Source organism: Caloenas nicobarica, chromosome 2 (assembly GCF_036013445.1).
Source record: "Caloenas nicobarica isolate bCalNic1 chromosome 2, bCalNic1.hap1, whole genome shotgun sequence".
Classification (NCBI taxonomy): Eukaryota; Metazoa; Chordata; class Aves; order Columbiformes; family Columbidae; genus Caloenas; species Caloenas nicobarica.
This window is the reverse complement of record NC_088246.1, coordinates 96,848,855-96,868,506: the sequence shown is the minus strand read 5'-3', so window position 1 is coordinate 96,868,506 and position 19,652 is coordinate 96,848,855.

Below are 19,652 nucleotides of genomic sequence, written 5' to 3'. Positions count from 1 at the left end.
TGCTTTGAACCACATACATGGCTGATATGACATGAGGCTGTCAGTTCCTCTAACCTCCAAGGAGTGAGGTCAACTCTCAAAACAGGAAGAAAGAGAAATATTGTCATTGCTTACAGTGCATATTTCCACTTCTAATCAGACATATATGAAAAGAATCTATGGAATATAAATGACTACAGGGAAAAAACCCCCACCCTCAATTAAAATAATTATGGTAAAGCCATTATATTTCTTAATAATTAGGAATTATGTATTGCTGTTTATAAATTTATAGTACCTTATGATGGCATGTACAGCATTAGCTTGAAACTTTGAAGAGGAATGAAGCGGGATATGATTTCCTCATAAGAAGATAACTTTGAAAGACAACCTTGTCCCAGATTGGTAACAAAAGTCAATGTCTAAAATTTCCATCCACCAAGAATACTTCAGGGTGCATCAACTGAAACACTTGTATTAAAATCAGTCCTTTATTTTGATGTGAGGCCTATGCAAAATAAAGGAAAATTTCAAAAATATATATTATTTTTATGTTTTGAAGTGAAAATTTATCTGTAGTGTGTATTAATCCCCTTTGCTTTACTAGTGTGGAAACTTGTTGCCTATGGCAGTGTCCAAAAAGCACACTTGGAGTTTGAAACTTTTAAAGAAACTAAGGTGTTTTTTTTTCTGCAGAACATTTTTCATGACCAATAAGAGTCCACCAAGGGAATGTGAAAATTAAAGATGTGCAAAACTAAAGATGCTCTCAAATTCTATTCTAACATGAGTGTTTCTAAAGCAGTCTTTATGACATTCAAATGGTATTTATGAAAAAAGCATCGTGTACTTTTTCATGGAGGTAGAAATAGAGGCCATCTATATTAAGGCCTCTTTATTACCCTAGATATATGATGAACAGTCCTGTTAAAATCAGCAAGAACTCACTAAATCTAGAGCATATTAATAAGAGCGGTAGAAATAGATGTGTTGTTGCTTTGCTGACTGGGAGCTTTTCAGGGATCGCTTTGGGGCACTCCATTAGTGTTTCCTCACACGCTTCTGAAGTAGGTTGGTGTTAGTGTTGGAAAAATTAGATCAGTCTTGAGAGATGACAGAAGAGTTGTCTGTTACGACAGCTCTTTCAGCTGGAAAAGAGGGAGGAGAACAGGGTTAAGCCAGCTCTGTGTCCTTGATGAGAGCTGCAGACAGACCATCAGCAACTGATGACGCAGCCATAGAAGTGTTGAGTTTTAGGGACCTCTGGAGGTTGCCTACTTCAGCCACTGCCAGAGCACTGTCTCCTTCAATCACTTAAAAGTACATGTTTCCAACACTGGACAAGATTTTAGAAGTGGTTTTATGTAGCCAAATAAGAAAAACCCTCCAAAAATTGTCATCATCTCAAAAAATAGCTTATTCTGGTGCTGCACTACTCTCCTAGTGAAGAAATTTTTCCTGATGTGCTGTTTGAACCTCTCAAGTTGTAGGTTTTGGCCATTTCCCCTTATTTTATACTGTCTGACATTGCTGAGAAGAGGTTGGTTCCTTTGGCTTTTAACTCTTTCAGGCAGTTGTAGGCTATTACCAAATTACTTCTTAGTCTTCTCTTCATTAGGCTAAGACACAGCTTCTGAGGAGCAGCTCTAGGACTCGGACATCTTGATGGCAACCTACTGGACCCTCTACAGTTTCTCAGCATCTTTCTTGAACTGGGAGGCTGAAAACAAGAGACGATATTCCAACTGCAGTCTCAACAGCAATGAGAGTAAAGCTTCACCTCATGAAGCCCAGCACCAGTTTCTGTATTGACAATGACAGCACAGAGTTGGCTCATGTTTATCCATGTTTGCTGCATCCCCCTGGTCCTTTTTAGCAGGGCTGCTTCTGAGCCAGTTGTCCTCCAGCTGTGCAGACGCATGGGGTCATTTCATCCCCAGTGCAATATTTTGTGCTTTTTGTTGAGCTTCTTGAGGCTTCTGCTGGCTGGTCACAAGTTTCTCAAGGTCTTTCTGAACTGAACCTCCTTATAGATCTGCTGAGGGTGTGCTCTGCTGCTATCAAATCTGCTGATGAAGATATTGAACAAAATGGACCCTACCACTTTCCTGTGGCATACTCTGCTTCTTAACCATCAGCTCAGCATCAAACTATTTTTTTTTTCCTTTGAACTTGTGGTGCAGCCAATTTACAATCTAGGGTTGATACCAGAGCCAGTTAAAATACTGTTTGTGTATTGTCTTTGTCTGTAGCACAATAGTGATATGTCAATTGTATCAGATGTAAGTCACACGATATTCATATCTGAAAAGTAACTGGAGTGGTTTTGATTGCAGGTGAATATCATTCAGTTCCACTATTTTCCCAGGTTTTTTAATCCTATATTAAGACAGTTTACATCTGAAATAGTATTGATTAAAATTACTCTAGTTAAGCTTCTTCGGTGTGCTTGTTTTTAGATGCCAGTCCAGATGTTTCCCAGGACTGCTGTGATGAGGCTAGCAAGGAAATGAAGCATTTCTTACTGATTTTAAATAACATGAAGGCGCAGTGAGAGTTAGCAAGAAGAAGAGATCTTTCAGAGATAAGAAACTCAGATAACCCTCTATTCCACTTTTGCCAGAATGTTGAACTGTGCTATTTCTCCCTCTTTAATCTAATGTTGTTGTGACGAATTTTTATACTAAGTAGGACGCTGATGTCACATTTAACATCGTTATCTGCCAGTAACACACAGAGGTCTCAAAACTAACGGCACTATTTTTTTCCTCATATTGGTTGTGCTTTTCAAAAAAGGTAACTTTTGTAGTATTTAGTATCAATGCAAACACTGTTCAGAAAAATTGTGTATCTATGTTCCCATTTTTTCTGTACTTCTACCTGTTCTTAAAAAAATTGCAATCTATTAGTGTAAGAGTAACTTCCAAGAGACTAAAGATAGTCATTTAGATCTCAAAAAAAAAATTTTTAGTGGGACAGTTATTTCTCCTAAAGTATAGTGCTTTTCTGAAATGAACTTACATTAAAGTGGTGGCTTTTTTCCTCCATATCTTTCAGTCTACTTTCAGACTTCTATCTGCTAATTTGAGTGACACAAATACACTTTTACTATGCTTTATTCCCATTTGCCCTGCAGAAGTACCACTGCTGAGAGATGCTCTCATTTCTTTTTCTTGTATTTTATCAACAGAATTGTTTGTTAAGAACCATTCACAGAACATATCAAAGGAAAATGAGAGGATAACTGTCATGGAAAGCACAATCAGAGACCTTCAGGCTACACAGTAATACCTGAGGACCAGATTTGACAAAAAGCATTTATGACTAATGAATATTCTTGAAAAAAACCCCAGCAGGTTTATGAAGAATTGAACAAGGAAAGGAGCAGAGAGATTATTTGCAAACTAAACAAGTCTGAAATGCATTTATGGAGATATAATACACAAAGCTAGTCAAAGAACAGCAAATGGCAGGATTTATCAAAATTTAATTTCTTCACAGATCCGGTCGAGAAATTTAAACAATGCAATCCATAGTGAAAATATCTTGTGAGTAGATGCACATTTGACCTTTGTGTGTAGTTAAAAACAAACCATTCCAGTATCAAGATGTTGTGTTAACTTTTTGTCAGCATTTTATAATACTGCTACACGACACACATCTAAATTTCATTGACTGGGCATCTTTCAGTAGAAAACTACTTCCCTGGAAGTTGTTTAATCAGGTCACAGATGAAGTAGTGCACTATAAATGTTTTCAGTTTCTTTGCATCCTTCTCTGCATGGTGAGTGCTTGTCTCATCAAAATCAGGGGACTTGATCTCTTAACAGTATTGGTGCTCTCTTTGCCTTTCCTCACCCACCCCACCTTAGCATCCTGCTTTAACCTCACAAATGATTCAAAGGAGAATGAGGAAACATTAGGCCCCTGGAGTAAAATTTCTGAAGAGCAGGCATTTAGTAAAATGCATTGAGAATTCATTTTTAAGGACATTTGTAGACCTGAATTATTCACAAAGGAAGTCAGTCTTTTCTGTTTAGTTTTTAAGTGACTTCATATTATATAATAACTACAAGCTGGCCCTCAAGAATAGAGATCCAAAGAACTCAGCTGCTGTAGGTGTGTTCTGCCAGAGAGCTTGTCACAGCAGATACATGCTGCCAGGTACGGTTAGGAGCTTGTGATAGAAATTAAATCCTACAGCTCCTGAAGGCTCAGAAAAACAGTGAGATCAGAGGCTGCAGGTGTGTACTTCCCCAGATTCAAAAGCAGAAATAATTAGTAAAAGGATAGACTTTATTTTTATAGTAAAGAGAAAGGACTATTGGTTTTAAACTTGCACACAACAGTTTGTTCCTAGATATATTAAAAGAATTCTCTCTTTTCAAACAAGGCCTGGAGGTTCATGACTGTGCTTTACTAGCAAGGGTTCATAATAACATTTCTGCTGATGTTCCTGATGCCTGGTTCAAGGGCTTAATTTGGATACCTTCTCTGACACTGGTTTCCTGAAATCATAAATAATAATAGAACCAATATTTTGTATTATCTTCTAGCCACAAAACATGTGGAAAATACTTGCTATGAAGCAGTGTCTAAAGTGAGTTGAAAGATAAATACTGTACTAGATGGGTTGATAAGAAAAGCAGCATCAAAGATGACATTTTCTAAGGATTCAGATTGTTCATGTCTGATTTTTCACAAGCAATAATGCTCGAAGTCTTTCCTGTAGCATTTAAGTGACAGTAAGCTAGGTGGAGAGTTTACCTGAATAGTATCGGTATTTGACAGAGCTTTGTGTTTAGGATATTTTCGTTAGAAAATTGTTTTGTAGATCAGGAGTCTTGTTCAAATATAGAAATTTCATCTGTTAAATTAGGATCCTAATATTACTGTGTGCATTTTGGAAAACAGCAATAATACTTTATGATATTCTGTTATCCTGGAGGTGTTTAAAAGACGTGTAAACATGGCTCTTAGGGACCTGGTTTAGTGCTAGATTTAGGTTCTGGTTAGATTTGATGACCTTAATGGTCTCTTCCAACCAAAATGATTCTATGATTATGCTAAAGCTGGTATGCTCTTTAGTTTTTAACCATGAGATAACTGAGAAGTGGAACAACTTCCCAAAGGTTGTCATATCAAGATTGTATGGGGTTTTCTCTCTACTGAATAAAAGATGTTCTCTAGTCAGGAAATGAATTAATTTAGGGGTTTCCTCTGGCCTGCATAGCACAGTGTGGCTATGGGATCATAGCCCATTATTTTTGGTCTTATGACCTATAAATTTCCAGTGTATCAGATGAACTTATGCAATTGGCAGTATGCCCAGGCCTTCCACGAAGTTCCTTGATGACTTTGAAATGTGTTGTATGGTAGTAACGCCCAGTTCCTCCCAGGGAGTAGTTCTGATATTCAGAGTGCCAGCAGTCACAAAACGTTTAAAAATCCTTGGCTTGGATTGTGTGTTCCTGTAAGTAGGGGAGTGGTATAACTTAGTTGAGTGATACAACTTAGTTATGTGGAATTATCAGTAGACTGACAGCTGTTTGGAAAAAATGCACAGAAAGCTGGTGAGGGATAGGACACATTGCTAGCAGACACCTCATTTCTCAGTTTCAAGCCTAAACTGGAGTTATACTCACCTTTCACTCTGCAACCCAAGTGTAAGCAAAGTGGCCATCCAGCTTTCATCCTCCAGGCTCATGTAGGGGATAATGCAATTGAAAAATATCTTCTCTGGTTTGTCTTGCTATTGGTGTCTGAAACCCAGGTTATTCTCATGTGTGCTGGTTTGACTGAAATCAAGTTAACTTTATCCATGCAGTTAGAGACTTTCCACCCTGGGATAAAGTTAATGTTTTTTTCCAAGTAGCTTTTCAGTGTTTGGGATTTGGTATGAAAATAATGTAACAATTCATTGATATCTTGGCTTTTGCCAAGGAGACGAAGCACTTTCCAACTGCCCAGCTGCATGTGCAAGATAGCACCAGGGAGGAGCAAGTGCAGGACCGCTGACCCAAGTTGGGCAACAAGGAGTGTTCCATACCATGAACATCATGCTCCATATATAAGCAGAAAGTTGCCAGGGACTGCTCTCTTTACTCAATGGCCACCATCCAGAAGGGCTGCCACTCCTATTCCTGCTCCTGACACTCATTCTCATCTCGATGTTTTTTACTGGACTTGTACTGTCCAGCCTCTGGCCTTCATTGCTGGGAGCACATGTGTCAAGTATTACTCTGTGTATTTGAACAGCTTGGTATATTTTATGATAGTCACATTATTATACACTCTTCTTTTATTGTTTAATTAAATCTAGTTTCTTTTCAAGCCACAAGTCTTTCCTCTTTTTCCCTTCCTTCCCCACCTTAGGGAAGGAAAGGCAAGCGAGAGCAGCTGTTTACTGATTTAGCTGCCACTCAGAGCTATATGGTAACACCATAAAAACAGAAGTGAAGGAAGACTACTCCTTTTAAAGGAGTCATAATAGCATTTTAGGGTGAGACAGGGAAGATTAAACCTTATGTTGTCAAGTTTGCTTGTCCAAAACAAGACCCTGAAATGTGTGTCTGTATGTACATATAGACAAGTAAATAAATAGCTTAGTGTTCAAAAGTGCTGAGCACATTCAGAAGTAATTGAACTCACTGCGATTACAAGTGCTCGCTGCCTGCATTACTATTTTAATATCTGTCTTAAAGACTTTAGGAAAATTTAGGATCAGGCTTTTATGCCACCCAATCATAAACTTTCCTTGTCAGACTGCAATCACATCCCCAGTCATCCACCATCAGCCTAGCCACAGAAATCACAACAGTCACTCTTATGCTGAAGTCCTGAGAAGGGTCCTTGCCTTCACCCTGAGAAGAAAATCTCTGGTCTCTTCAAATATTTGTGTCTCAATCTCAAATATTTGTCAGGCTTTCTGGGACAAGTTGAATTTATAAATGTGAATTGCATTAACCTCAGTACAAGATAATTCCTCTGCCCCATCTCTACAATTAAAGCTGCTCTCAAGGGCCAAACAGGATATGTGATTTTCCATACTCTGCTGAATTTCACAGACCAATAGTTTTACCCATCTTTTGTGCTTTACTGTGCTAGCAGGTAAAACTGGGCTGACACTGATTTTTGGTGATTTTTTTTTTCTGACATTTTAATAAAATGATAATTTTAATAATATGTGGAAACCTAGGTCGCGGCACACTGTGTAGGCAAGTCTCAGCTGATCAGTAGGAACATGGGTGATGGCTGGCTGGTACAGCTGTTGTGGGTCACCCAAATGCACTGTTAGGGACACAAGCCCCAAACAACCCGATACCAACCCAAGGGGTGCCGGGTTTCCAACCTTTGATGGGAGGGGTGTGTGGGGAAGACCAAGTGAGACATAAAGTATTCTAATTTTTTAATGTTCTCATCTCAATTCTCAGTCTGACATCTCCTGTCTGAGGTTTCAAGGCACTCCACTAGTCAGATGAACTGTAACTTGGGGTATGGGACTTAGTGCCTGTTAAAACTAATTCCCTTTACTATTATCATCAATTAACACTGAGTAATGTCAGACAGAAATGCAAAAATGTCCAACCATTTCCTGTTACTCAGTACAAATGAGTTCAGGGGAACTGCTAATGACATCTTCAGGCTGTGCAGAAGAAACTCGAGCTACTAAACATGTAAAAACCTTCCTCTGGGTTATATACATAGAGTACTCAGTATAAGAGCCTTTCCCCTAATAGCTGTTGCTTGTAGAGGCCGAGTAACTGGTGCTTTCTGTCACTACGTCACTCAGCTCTTCAGATGGGAGGGGATGTGGGTTAGAGAATGCAGTGGACAATGTTCTCCAGCGTGGCAGCACTGGCAGCTTTGCTAGCAGCCTGACACAGAGGAGGTACTGCAGGTGCTGCCCTTGTCACTTGGCTAATTTCTGTCTTCTAGTATTATTGACTAATTTTCCCAGCACAAGGCAGTTTGCTGTAGAATGCTGATCTTATCAATCTTATAAATATTTAGTATATAATGAAGTAAATGTTACTGAGGCTTTTCAGGTTTTGAATTTTGCTTTCTGTTTCAGGCCGTGGGGGACTTGCTAAGTGAGGATTAAGCCTTCTGCTTTACATGACATCTCACTGGAAGTGATGTCCATTCCTCATCCTAGCAAATGAAAGGAACCCCAAATCTGTTGCGAGGTTCCGTGTGCATGGTGAGCACCTCCTGAAAGTCAATGGCTCGCGGGTCAGGGGAGCTGTGTGTCAGGAATAAGATCAGTTCAGAGTGGTTGGAGTTGCACTTTAAAATAAAAATTTAAAAGAATCTTTTAATATAGAGGAAAACAGATTCTGCCAAAGAGAGTCACTTCCTCAACTTGTTTGAAAACCTAAATTAAGTAGCTCATTCAACAACAGGTATTATGACATCGGTGTGTACAGTTTTGCCACATATGCTTTTCATACATAGATTCGCTGTTAAACTAAGAATGGGGAATGGAGTCACTTTTACTAAATTAACATTATGATATTTATTACAGTAGTTATATATAGTAGCACAAGTGTACTAATGTTGTTAGCTCATGAATGCCAAGACTCACTGAAGAGTCCTGGCTGTGGATTTAGGGATAGTGGATCTAAGAAAGGAGTTTGCTCACAATATTCAAATTTTCTGCGACATTTCCTAAATCAATGGCTGCAAACATAGCTTGGAAACCTAGGGCAGAGCTGTGCATTATGGCGATAAAGCTCTGTTCAACATATCCTCTGACTGCATCTGTCAGTATAGTTCCTCCGCATCCCCCAGCGTCACTCATCACTTTCTGATTCTTTCTATTGACATCAGCTGCCTCAGGATTTGGAAAGCTTTCAGGGCTGATTATTGCATTTATTCAAGCCAAAGATGATTGTTTTTCATTATTCTGTTAGGATATGGCATGACAGTTATGACAAATACTGTGACAACTAGGTCTCTCTTGTTATTTGAACAGATTTAGTTCTTAATAGAAGGTGACAAACCTCCTTAATATTTCCCTTCTTTCCAACGCAGCAATGAACATCAGTAATTTAAAAGAATTACTACTTTTCTAATTTTAGAAAGTATCACATGAAATATAAACCAAACTTTTCTGGTTTATCTTGGGGTTCTACTTTAAGAACAGAGCCTGTTTCAGTACCCAGCAATACAAAGAAGCACTGCTAGTTATTTTGTGAAAAGCTATCATAAAAGGGAATAATATTGTGAAAAGCTATCATAAAAGGGAATAATATACAGATCTTTGAGATATATACATAGTAATACTTCATTCCTTTCTATGCTATAAATAGCCCTGCTTCCAATATTTTACACCCCTGCTGTGAAACTGCTGAATGGCATTAGGCTTCAGGGAGCACGAGTGTGATCTACTGGGCAAAGCACAGGACTGAGAGAAGGGAAATTTATACTGTAGGTCTGTGTTTGTGGTGGTGTCTAAATCATTCAATCTGATCAACTCAGAGGCAGTTTGGTTATATACAATGGTATCTTAGCCACACCTCATGGCTTTCCAGTATAAAAAACACAGTAGGAACAAAACTCTATCTTATTGACCAAAACATTGTTTGGTCCTTATGAAAGATCAGTAGTGTGTGCTCCAGAGAACGGTGCAAGAATACTAAAGCAAAGAGATTTTGAAATAATAATTTGGAATTTCCACCTGATGTTCTTTTTTGCCTCATATTAAGGCTCATTTATGCTGTGGAGTACCAAGGCTTTAAATCTCTTCTGAATATTAAGCTTTGTGCAGTATTTTGATAACTTCATTTGACAAGCACTATATAAGCCAAAGTATTATTATTATTAATTGCTTTATTATACAGTACTCAGAGGTGTTGAAGAATATGAATATTAGGGTTTTTTTTTTTGGCAGCCATAGGCCTAGCAGGGTCTGCACAACCTGGAATGACAGGCTTGGAGGTTTTTTTATTTTTCTGAGTGTTGTTTGAAGAAATACACATTTCAAGGATTTCACTTCTCAAGTTCCTACAGCATGAAAGAGATTTCCTACTGTATCCTTGAGATGATAAGTGCAACCATCTTTCTCTCCACTAGAAAAGCATAAAGTAGATGAAGAGAGACTGGCTTAATCTATTGCTACCATGAAGCTGTCTCTGACCTTTGAAAAGCCTTTTTTTTTTTTTTTTCTGTATTGTGTAACAATAAGGATCCATGATCCATGCTTGTATTTTGTCACATTGTCCTACCTGAGCTTACCGATGAGTAAACTGATGTGGGAATTTCAAAATCTCAGATAAATCCTGGTTCTGAATTGCATAGAATTTTACTTGTTCCTTAGTGTATGATTAACTTTTTTTTTTCCATTCACAGGATGAACAGAAGTTTGCAAAAATAGAACAAAGGATATATCTGCTAAGCCTTCAATATTTTATTAAGTCACAAAAAATTATGCATATCTCTCCTGTGATAAACAGCCTGTCCTGCTCCTGAATGTCAACTTTACCATTGACTCAGCAGAAGTGGTGTGGTCCTGACCCTGATTCCCTCTCCTCCCCTGAATCCCATAAATTTGCACATTGTCATGAAAGAGGCAATTGCTCTTTTGACTCTTTCCTTTTAGCTTTCTTAACAGTTTGGCAGGAGTGCTAAGAAATTATTTTTGCCTTCCACAACCCCTTTTTTTTAATCCCTGAAAGACCTTACATATTTTTGTAGTATCCTTAATCCATGATGGTCTGCAAAGCGTGAGACTTGGGTTTAGGAAAAATAATCTCTTGTATGGTAGGTGCATAGCATGAGAAACGAAGGGCCAGGGCCGATGGCTGGAGGTCTGGATCTACTTAGGCTGACTCCTTCCTTGAATTCCTGCATACAAGGCCAGTGATGCTGTTAGTTATGTCATTATGATCCATGCATAAATAAATGGTGTATGTCACTGCAGCTCACAGTAGTTTGGAAGTGATTGCCTTTCTTAGCAAGAAATGGTTAAAAAAATCAGTAGTTGCTTTTCTAACTTTTGTTGTGCTTTATGCTTGGAAGATTGTTCATTGTTATCAAAAGCAAGCTCTTGATTCAAAGAGACTTATTGTACTTGTATGACCTAATTAGAATCAAGCTTCTAATCATACATATTTCATAAATAAATTAAATGATTTTCACATTCTTTTCTTCAACTGTTGGGTATCTATCCTGAGTAAAAAACATAGGGAATGTATTATCGCAAATAAATGATTTTCTTTGCCAATAACAGTTTTGCAAACATTGGCATGGTGATCTCTTTTGCTGCAAGCTAATGTCTTTTTTTATTAACCATGCTAAAAATCGGAATGTGGACAAGTGACATTTTCTTTACTTACACACAGTTTTGATGAACAAAAATGTAGCTTGCTATAATTTATAGGATTTGCATGATGTTAGTTCTGATTAGGTGCAGGGGGACGTATTGATGCTTTTATCAACATTAACTATCATGCAGTTGCTATTATCAAGAAATTTTTGAAGTACAAATGAACACAAAAGGCCTCAGTTGCGTCTTGTCAAGAGAAGTAGATCATCTTTTCAGCCAGTACCTGGCCACAGCCTTCTGACTGAAGAACTCACATGATGTATATAGAGTGACTTTGGGTGACTTGGCTGCTGCAAAATTTGACATGAAGCTCTATGGCAATATTTTTCCAAAGTGACAGTAACTTCTCATTACAAATTCATGAATCTCTGATTCTTAAAAATGGTGGGCTTTTCATGTTGTCAGCAAACATGCCAAGATTGCTATAACAGTGAGATTTCTCCATCCACAGTTTTGGCTAGTTACAGAAAAGTGGAGATAGTCTCAGGTATGACATTCAAAAAGCAATCCCAGAAGTAACTACTTGTTGCTGTGGGTAATATGTTTTCATTTATATTCATTATATTCAAGTCATAACCTTCATGAGATTGACTTGATTTCCCCCCTTTGTCTTATTTACAAAGCTTCCCTTTCCTTCTATTTCTTCATTTGCTACTGTCTAAAACGGCCTTGTAAAGACCAAAAAAAAAAAAAAATTCTGAACGCTATCAGCATAACAAATTTCTCAGACTTGCCTCTCAAGGTCTGACATTAACTCCTTTTGCTTACGTGAGTTGGCAGGTAGATGTCTCTTCGCTGTTTAAAAGGGAACTTGCTTTGTATTTCTCCCTGGTCTTTCAATTTTTATGCAAAATTCTCTTATTTCCTTATGCTATTAATATTTTCTATGAATTTGAAGGAAGCCAGAGATTGCTCCTTTCATTTCCTTTTCACAAATCCCTTGATTCTTTGTTGTGTCCTATAAATACCATCTGACTGTTTCCAGTGCTCTACCCGGATATTTCAGCAAGCTGAAGAGCCGACTGAGGGCTGCTGCCTGCCAGTCAGATGCTGTAGAAGGATGTGTCCACGTGCCCGGAGACAAGATGAGAGGCACCCTGGAAGGGTCAAGTGTGCATGTTCACTTTGCCAAGTGTCAACTCCAATTACCAAATGCTACCTCCCAACATTTTAAAAAATGCAGCCCCTTTTAAAAGTGCATGGAGTACTTCTTGATTGCAGGAAAACTCTCTCTTTTATTTTTTTATAAAGTGAAGCATAAAAAATTTAAATGAAAAATTTTAAAGGGTACAGCTTGAAATGTAAGGAGGTTTTGGAGTGTTGCTGCAGCACACCTGATTCTAAACCCTAACCTGTAAATTGGCATGATTTTATTGTGCAGTAATTTAATCTCATTTCCATTATATATCTTCTTTTCAGGCTCAACATGAGATGATTATTCTTTTATTTGGCTAGGCAATGAAGCACTTGACTGTTACAAACCACAGACTTGAATTGAACTCTGAAGTCATTAGGCAGAGTCCAAGAAAGTATTTCTAATGACCCTCACTGATGCCAGTGATCCTGGGACTCAGCTCTTTTGTTATAATATAAATGGTACAGTCCTTTTCTATCTAGAAATAGATAATGTACAAAGTTAAAAATGTGTTTGATAGTGAACATAGAGTGGGAAGAAAGTTCAGGACACACAATGCTTTGGAGTCAGATTCACTGGGTTTAATGCAGCCCACTGAGATTAAATATTTTTCTGTGGTATATAACCTGTCACCAGACTATAAGCACTAAGAGAACCTCTACTGCAGAAGACCCTGTGCTGTATGATTGCAGGTCCCTGGTTTGAATTAGGGATTTGGACACCTTTCTGCAACCCTATAAGTACTAACTTCCAGAGTTTATCACTTGCCAGTGCACTCGTTCACAACACTGACTGGAGGAAGCAGTTTCTTTCCAGCCAGACTTGAGGCAAGTAGATGATATGGACAGAATTTAGTTCCCCATAAGCTTAATCTATTCAATTTATGTCTGTGATTTGTTCCTACCAGTTTAAATCGCTTCCTAATGAGCTGATTTATGTGGCTCCTTCATTAATTCTGCCCATGGGTTACAGGAAAGAGCCTGTGTTTGGAGATGACACTGACTCTAAGCAGCAGAAGCCTGAGATGCAGCAATGCCTCATGTCGAAATGCCCATGGGGGCCAAGCCTTTGTGCTAGCAGTAAATGAGTTGTGTGAAGCTTCACTGGTGAGTCAGATCACCGCTTCTCTTTAGCAGTTTTATAAACCATTGTGATGATCTAGTAAGTTGAGGTTAAATGTCATGGTCAATGGAAAGTGCGAGTGGAGATTTACATTTAAACAACTGCTCTTCTTCACCAGCTTTCAAATGCCTCTTCTGCACAAAACAGCAGGGTAACCAAGAGGGTTTTGTATCAAAGCCTACTCTGAAATACTTCTGAAGAATCCCTGATTAAGTGAAAATAGGCCAAATACCTACCATGTATTTAGAAACTTGGAACTCCCACATGCTTTTCTAAATGCATTTACAGGACATGAGTCATGGAGGTCTGCGTTTTTAGAGGTGCACAAGTGTTAAACGTGAAATCCACAGGAAATATGGATGTTCAAATATTTGGAACTGAAGACTTTCTCTTTTCTGTTCTTGTAATTACTTCGTCAAGCTCAGGTGCCACTCTCCTTCTATAGTGTGATTTATTTCACTGTGACGGAGAATTGCAAATGCACACTAATATTCTGCATTTTCTTTCTCCCACTTCAGTTTTACATAATATGTTGCTTGCAGGTGCGTGAAACCCTGGCTGCTGGTCAGCATATCATACCTTACTTACTGATCATTGCTGATGGCATACATTACTGTCATACATAAAGTAAGACTCCTAAGCAATATTTCTAGAGCCATGAATAATGGCTGCAGTGCCTTTCAGAATTTAGTACAGAAGAATTAGAGTTGAGTTGAGTCTCCATCAAAGACAAGATCAAAAATATTTTTTTTTTAATTTTTAATTGCAGGCTAGTAGAAATCACTTTGGAAAAGGCCCAAATCAAAAATACCAGCAATAATCACTTAATTAAAGCTTCTAGTTCCAAGCTGGAGGCAATTTCTTCTTACAATGTGTTTCCAACATTTTTAAGAAAAAAAAAAACAACAACACTTAGGTCATGTCGAATTCTCTGTGTAGACAGAGCAAGTATTTTTACTGTAGTGAACTGTCTGCTATAGCTTGGAACCCATCTGCAAGCACACTCCCTAAGAATAGTTTTATTTTAAATTAATAAAGGTGATATTCCTTTTCCCAGCCTTCCATTTGCACTTCCCAAATGAAGGGTAAAACTGTCTCCAAAGTGAAAGCTCTTGTGTTTGGAAATGAAAACTTTTATGTGGAAGATTTTCTATAGCAAAAATTTCTTATGAAAATCACTATTCACAATACTTCAGTGTGCTACCAGAAGTGGCAAAATTGGTCAACAGCATCAAATATACTTTAGCTTTGTGCTTGAAGAGAGATGTCAAATATATCATCTAACAGACATGGTGAGCACCTTAAGAAATAAAAAATAATTCAGAGAAATGTATTGAAAATAATGAAACTCAACTGGTAACGGTAGCTCTTCATATAGATTTTTCATATTAGTTTTTAGTCTGCACAAAAGATTCTGAATTTTTCAAGCTGAATGATGCAATGATAATGGAAAGCCTTTAAGAATGGGAAGTGGGATGAGAAACATAATTGCTTATTTAGGTACATATTTAAATCTGCAAAGCTATTTGAAATAAAGAGAGACTTCAATTTTTGACAAAGTTCCCATCAATTCAGCTTTAACATGGTGGCAATGTTTTTTGGTAGCTTGTGATAACAGGTATAAATTGTAAGCTCCATGGTTATAAACAACACATATGTGAATGTGTTGCATCTACCATGCAGTACAGAAACCTCTGCTGCACTTCTGCATGTGGATATATGAAAAATTTTGAATTTTGCAACTGTAAAAAGCTGTTTGCATTTAAAGTCAGTATCACTAAGCCTCAACCAGTAAGATTATGACTCCCCAATCCATGTTAATAATTCAGTGCGAAATATCTTCATGACACTTGCAGCCCTGTCAGAGATCGAAAGTGTTTATATTTTCTGGAAACATTACACCAAAAGCAAAAAGCATTAGTATGCTTCACGCATTTACAAATTCTAGTCATGGTGGATGTGCTATGATGTGAAAACCTATAATTTTAAACCCAGCCCTGCATTATCACTCATGTTGATTTCTGTGTGCCGTCCTCCTGATTTGTAACAGGTCTCTCATGATTAAACTGCCCTGTCTGGGCAGGTGATATGGGTGAGGAGAAGCAGTAAAACCTGAATCCCAAAACATATTTACTTCTGGTCTCTGTATGGAGTATGATGTTCTTCAAACATGTTGGGTTTGGTCTCTTTTGTTAAAATAACTTTTGGGTTTGTATTTCCTTCAGTTTTCCTCACAGCTCCACCCAGTGCCCCTTGCCTGACTCTTAGGGTGACAAGGGGTGCATGCAAATGTCTTTCCACTGAAATCTGCTTTGGTCAGATGACTTAATGAAGGATGGCCTAGCTACTGTTTGTCAAACTCTTGCATGTCATATTTGCATCACAATCAGCCTCTCAAAAGCAGAGGCTTATGTGATGAAATTTTCCTTTGAACTTCTGGATTCTTGTTAGCAACACAAAGCTTCATCATGCTGTTGCAATAAATCATATTTTAATAACTCTTAAACCCTTTGAACATAAATTTTAATAGTAACACTTGCAGGAATTAAATACTTTCATTGAGCATCAGTGCTTACGCCTAACCTGGTTAGAGGCTCATCACCTCCTTCCTGAGGTGGGGACTGAGGTTTGCCTTGGAACAGGGACTGATTGTGTTGAATGCTGAACAAGTGCATTTGATAATAATAGAAAAAAATGGTTTCTATCCCAGGATTTACAATATAAAAGCACAGGCCTGAGGAGGAGTGTGGAAACGGGGCAGAACATGCCAGCCCTGCCATCAAGAGATTCATTTCCCATGTCATGATAGTTGATATTTTTTTAAGGCACAGTGCTCTGTCTCAGGATTCACCATTGGCAGGCAAGGATTAGCAAAATTTACAGAAAGCTAGAAGAGACGATGTGCTGCAAACAGACTGGAGGAGAAAGAGGGTAGCACACACAGACTGGAACTACAAAGAAATGGTGAGCATTAGTTGAATGGGAGGGCCAAAAGGGCAGGGAACTGAGAGGCAACCCATCCTGCTGGCTACATGGCTAGTCCCACCAAATCACCATGGTACCTGTGTTTCTGCTGAAGCTTCTTGCTCTGCTGGCTCAGGAGTTTTCTCAACCTGCAGATCTGGGTTTGTTTAGAAATGTTGGCCATCATGGGGGAAGCATGAGGCAGTATAGCTGTATGCTGCATGGTTGTACTGTCTTGGAAGTGGTTGATCACAATGGGCTGGAGGATGCAGAGGTTTATAGGGTTATGACTCTGTCAGGGCTGTGTCTTTCCCACCACACCCTGCAGTGGTGTGAGGGGTTGTTTCCCCATCTGCTCTAACCTTCCCTTCCTAAAATGCTTCTCTGCAGTTACTGAGGTGGCACTAAGCACCTAATGGGTGCCATTAGTCACAGCCCCGAAAGTGTCACGGGACACACAGTGAGCCAGCAAGCAGGGACAGCTGTGTGTTTCTTGGTGACCCTTTTGCTAATAAGTTATTTAAAAGCAAATTCCAAGTCCCCCCAAAAGCCCATAGCAATGCTTTTGCCAGCCTACTTCAGAGATGGAGTTGGTCCTTTGAGTGCTGAAGCATCTTCTGTGATTTGAATCAATAGCCTCCATCCACTTAAGCTACCAAAACTGTATTTTCATGCCATGCTTGTTTCTGCTTCAACTGGAGTATAATTGCTGAGAGTTTGCGTATGTAAAGGACTTTATTTTTTTTCTTCAAGTAGAAGATCACCGCAGACCAACATGGCTGGTTTTAATACTAAATGCAACAATCAGTCTGCAAAACAGAATATCAGACATCAGTGAAAAAATAAGCAGGGTTTTTCTCTTGTATATAATTTTAATTATTTTTTTAAAACAGGCACAAGCATAAACTAGCAGTTGGAATCTTGACTTTTGCCATGCATGCCCTAGCAGCTTTTTGTAACTGGTAGGCTTAGAGGGCCATGTAAGAAATGGATTTCCTGTAACTAATTGTAAACATATGGTAAGTTAGATAAAGTTTCCTTATAGTCAATAAATGTTTACAGTCAGTAAGCAACTGCATTAGAATTTCTGATACTGCACATCTTTTCAGATCAACCAGTTAACAACAGACTGAAGCAGTGTGCACACACATCAGGATGTCTCCGTAATGAGCAAAATTGTCTTTATTTCATTGTTCCATGACACAACATGAAAAAGAATATAGCAGGGTGAAAATCCATTTTGTTTATAATGAACAAATGAGAAGGGTTATGTCACACCTAAAGGTGTAGGAAGTATGATCTGGGCTGCAATGAGCTAATAACGCTTTTCCTAAAATACAACTACAAAGGGGAGGCTGTGCCTGTGCTGACCTCTGTGAAATAATTTAATGGCTGTTGTGTTCATTTCCACTAATGCTTTCAGTGTCAGATCAGAGCAGAACCTGGCTTTCTGCTGGCAAAATTTCTGCCTGAGAGCAAAACCTCTCCATCCCAAGACCTTTCTTGCAGTGTTCATGTACACTACATTATATTGCTTTTAATATTCAGCATGCTTCATGTTACATTATGCTGAATGGCTTAATTCTTTAATATAAAATCCAACCATGTCCATAGGCTGTGATTCACAGTTATCATTAAGTTACACCTAAGACTACTACAAGGAAGGCATAACCTCTTCAGCTCATACAGTAGACCAGTGCAGAGACAAAGCCCAAGATCATGGCTTCCTACAGCATTGGTCTATGTATTTTATATTAGCCTTTTCAGTAAAGCTTTGTTGATTGGAGAGACTGTAACATGTGTCTTGGGATAGTCAAGCAGTTGTAAAGCAAGCTGGGTGTGACAGAGTTCAGAACTAGAAGTTTATGGTAACTGGACTTCATGTGATGTGAAATGTTTTTGTACAGTAGATGTCAACTGCTGTCATTGTTACAAAAGGCATGATTGTTACTGGAGACCAGTGGCATAATGGCAAGTAACCATAAATAAGTGGACTGGGGTCGTTGGGCTAGGTGATCTCCGGAGGTCCCTCTCATAGAATAATAGAATCACTTAGGTTGGAAAAGACTCTTAAAATCATAGAGTCCAACTGCAAAACTAACACTGCCAAGTCCACCACTAAACCATGTCCCTAAGCATCACCTCTACATGGCTTGTAAACACCTCCAGGGATGATGACTCAACCTCTTCCGGGGCAGCCTGTTCCAATACCTGACAACCCTTTCAGTGAAGATTTTTTCTTTCCTAATATCCAATCTAAACCTCCTCTGGTGCAACCTGAAGCCATTTCCTCTTGTCCTATCACTTGTTACTTGGGAGAAGAGACTAACAGCCACTCACTACAACCTCCTTTCAGGTAGCTGCAAAGAGTGAGAAGGTCTCCCATCAGCCTCCTTTTGTCCAGGCTAAACAGCCTCAGTTCCCTCAGCCGCTCCTCATCAGACTTGTTGTCTAGACCTCTCAACATCAACTATTTTATAACTGTTTCTTAAAGAATTTGGGCAATATGAATAATCCATTGCTTGGATTAATAAGACAAACAGGTGAGGTATTATTTTAATCTTTTACCAGGATCACCTTTTCTGCATAGTTGCAACCAGTAGAGATCCTGCACACATTCAGTACTGTTCCATTGGTTTGTATACACGTAGGATGTATTAGGAATAGCCACAAAATGTGACGGAGGGAACAGAGAAAGTTTATGCAATCCATGTTCCTGCCCCAGCACAACCTTTTCTTGTTTGCCAAGCTATCTGAGAGCACAGTCAAACATTAATTACATAGAAATATTTTGCTGATCATCGGAATTAATTATTATAGAACTACAGAGGTTGGAAGGGAACCCTGGAGGTCTCCTGTCCAACCTCCTTCTCAAAGCATGTTCAGCTGGAGGAGGTTGTTCAGGGCTGTGTCCTGGTGGGTTCTGAATCTCTCTAATGACAGAGACTCCACAGCCTCCCTGCGCAATGTGCTCCAATATTTGACCACTGTCATGGGAATGTTTTAAAATTATATCTAGCAAGAATTTCTCTTATTCTAGCCTGTGTCCATTGTCTTTTGTCCTTCCACCAAGCATCATCTTCTCTATACCTTATCATAATGCAGTTGTATTATGATGATTGT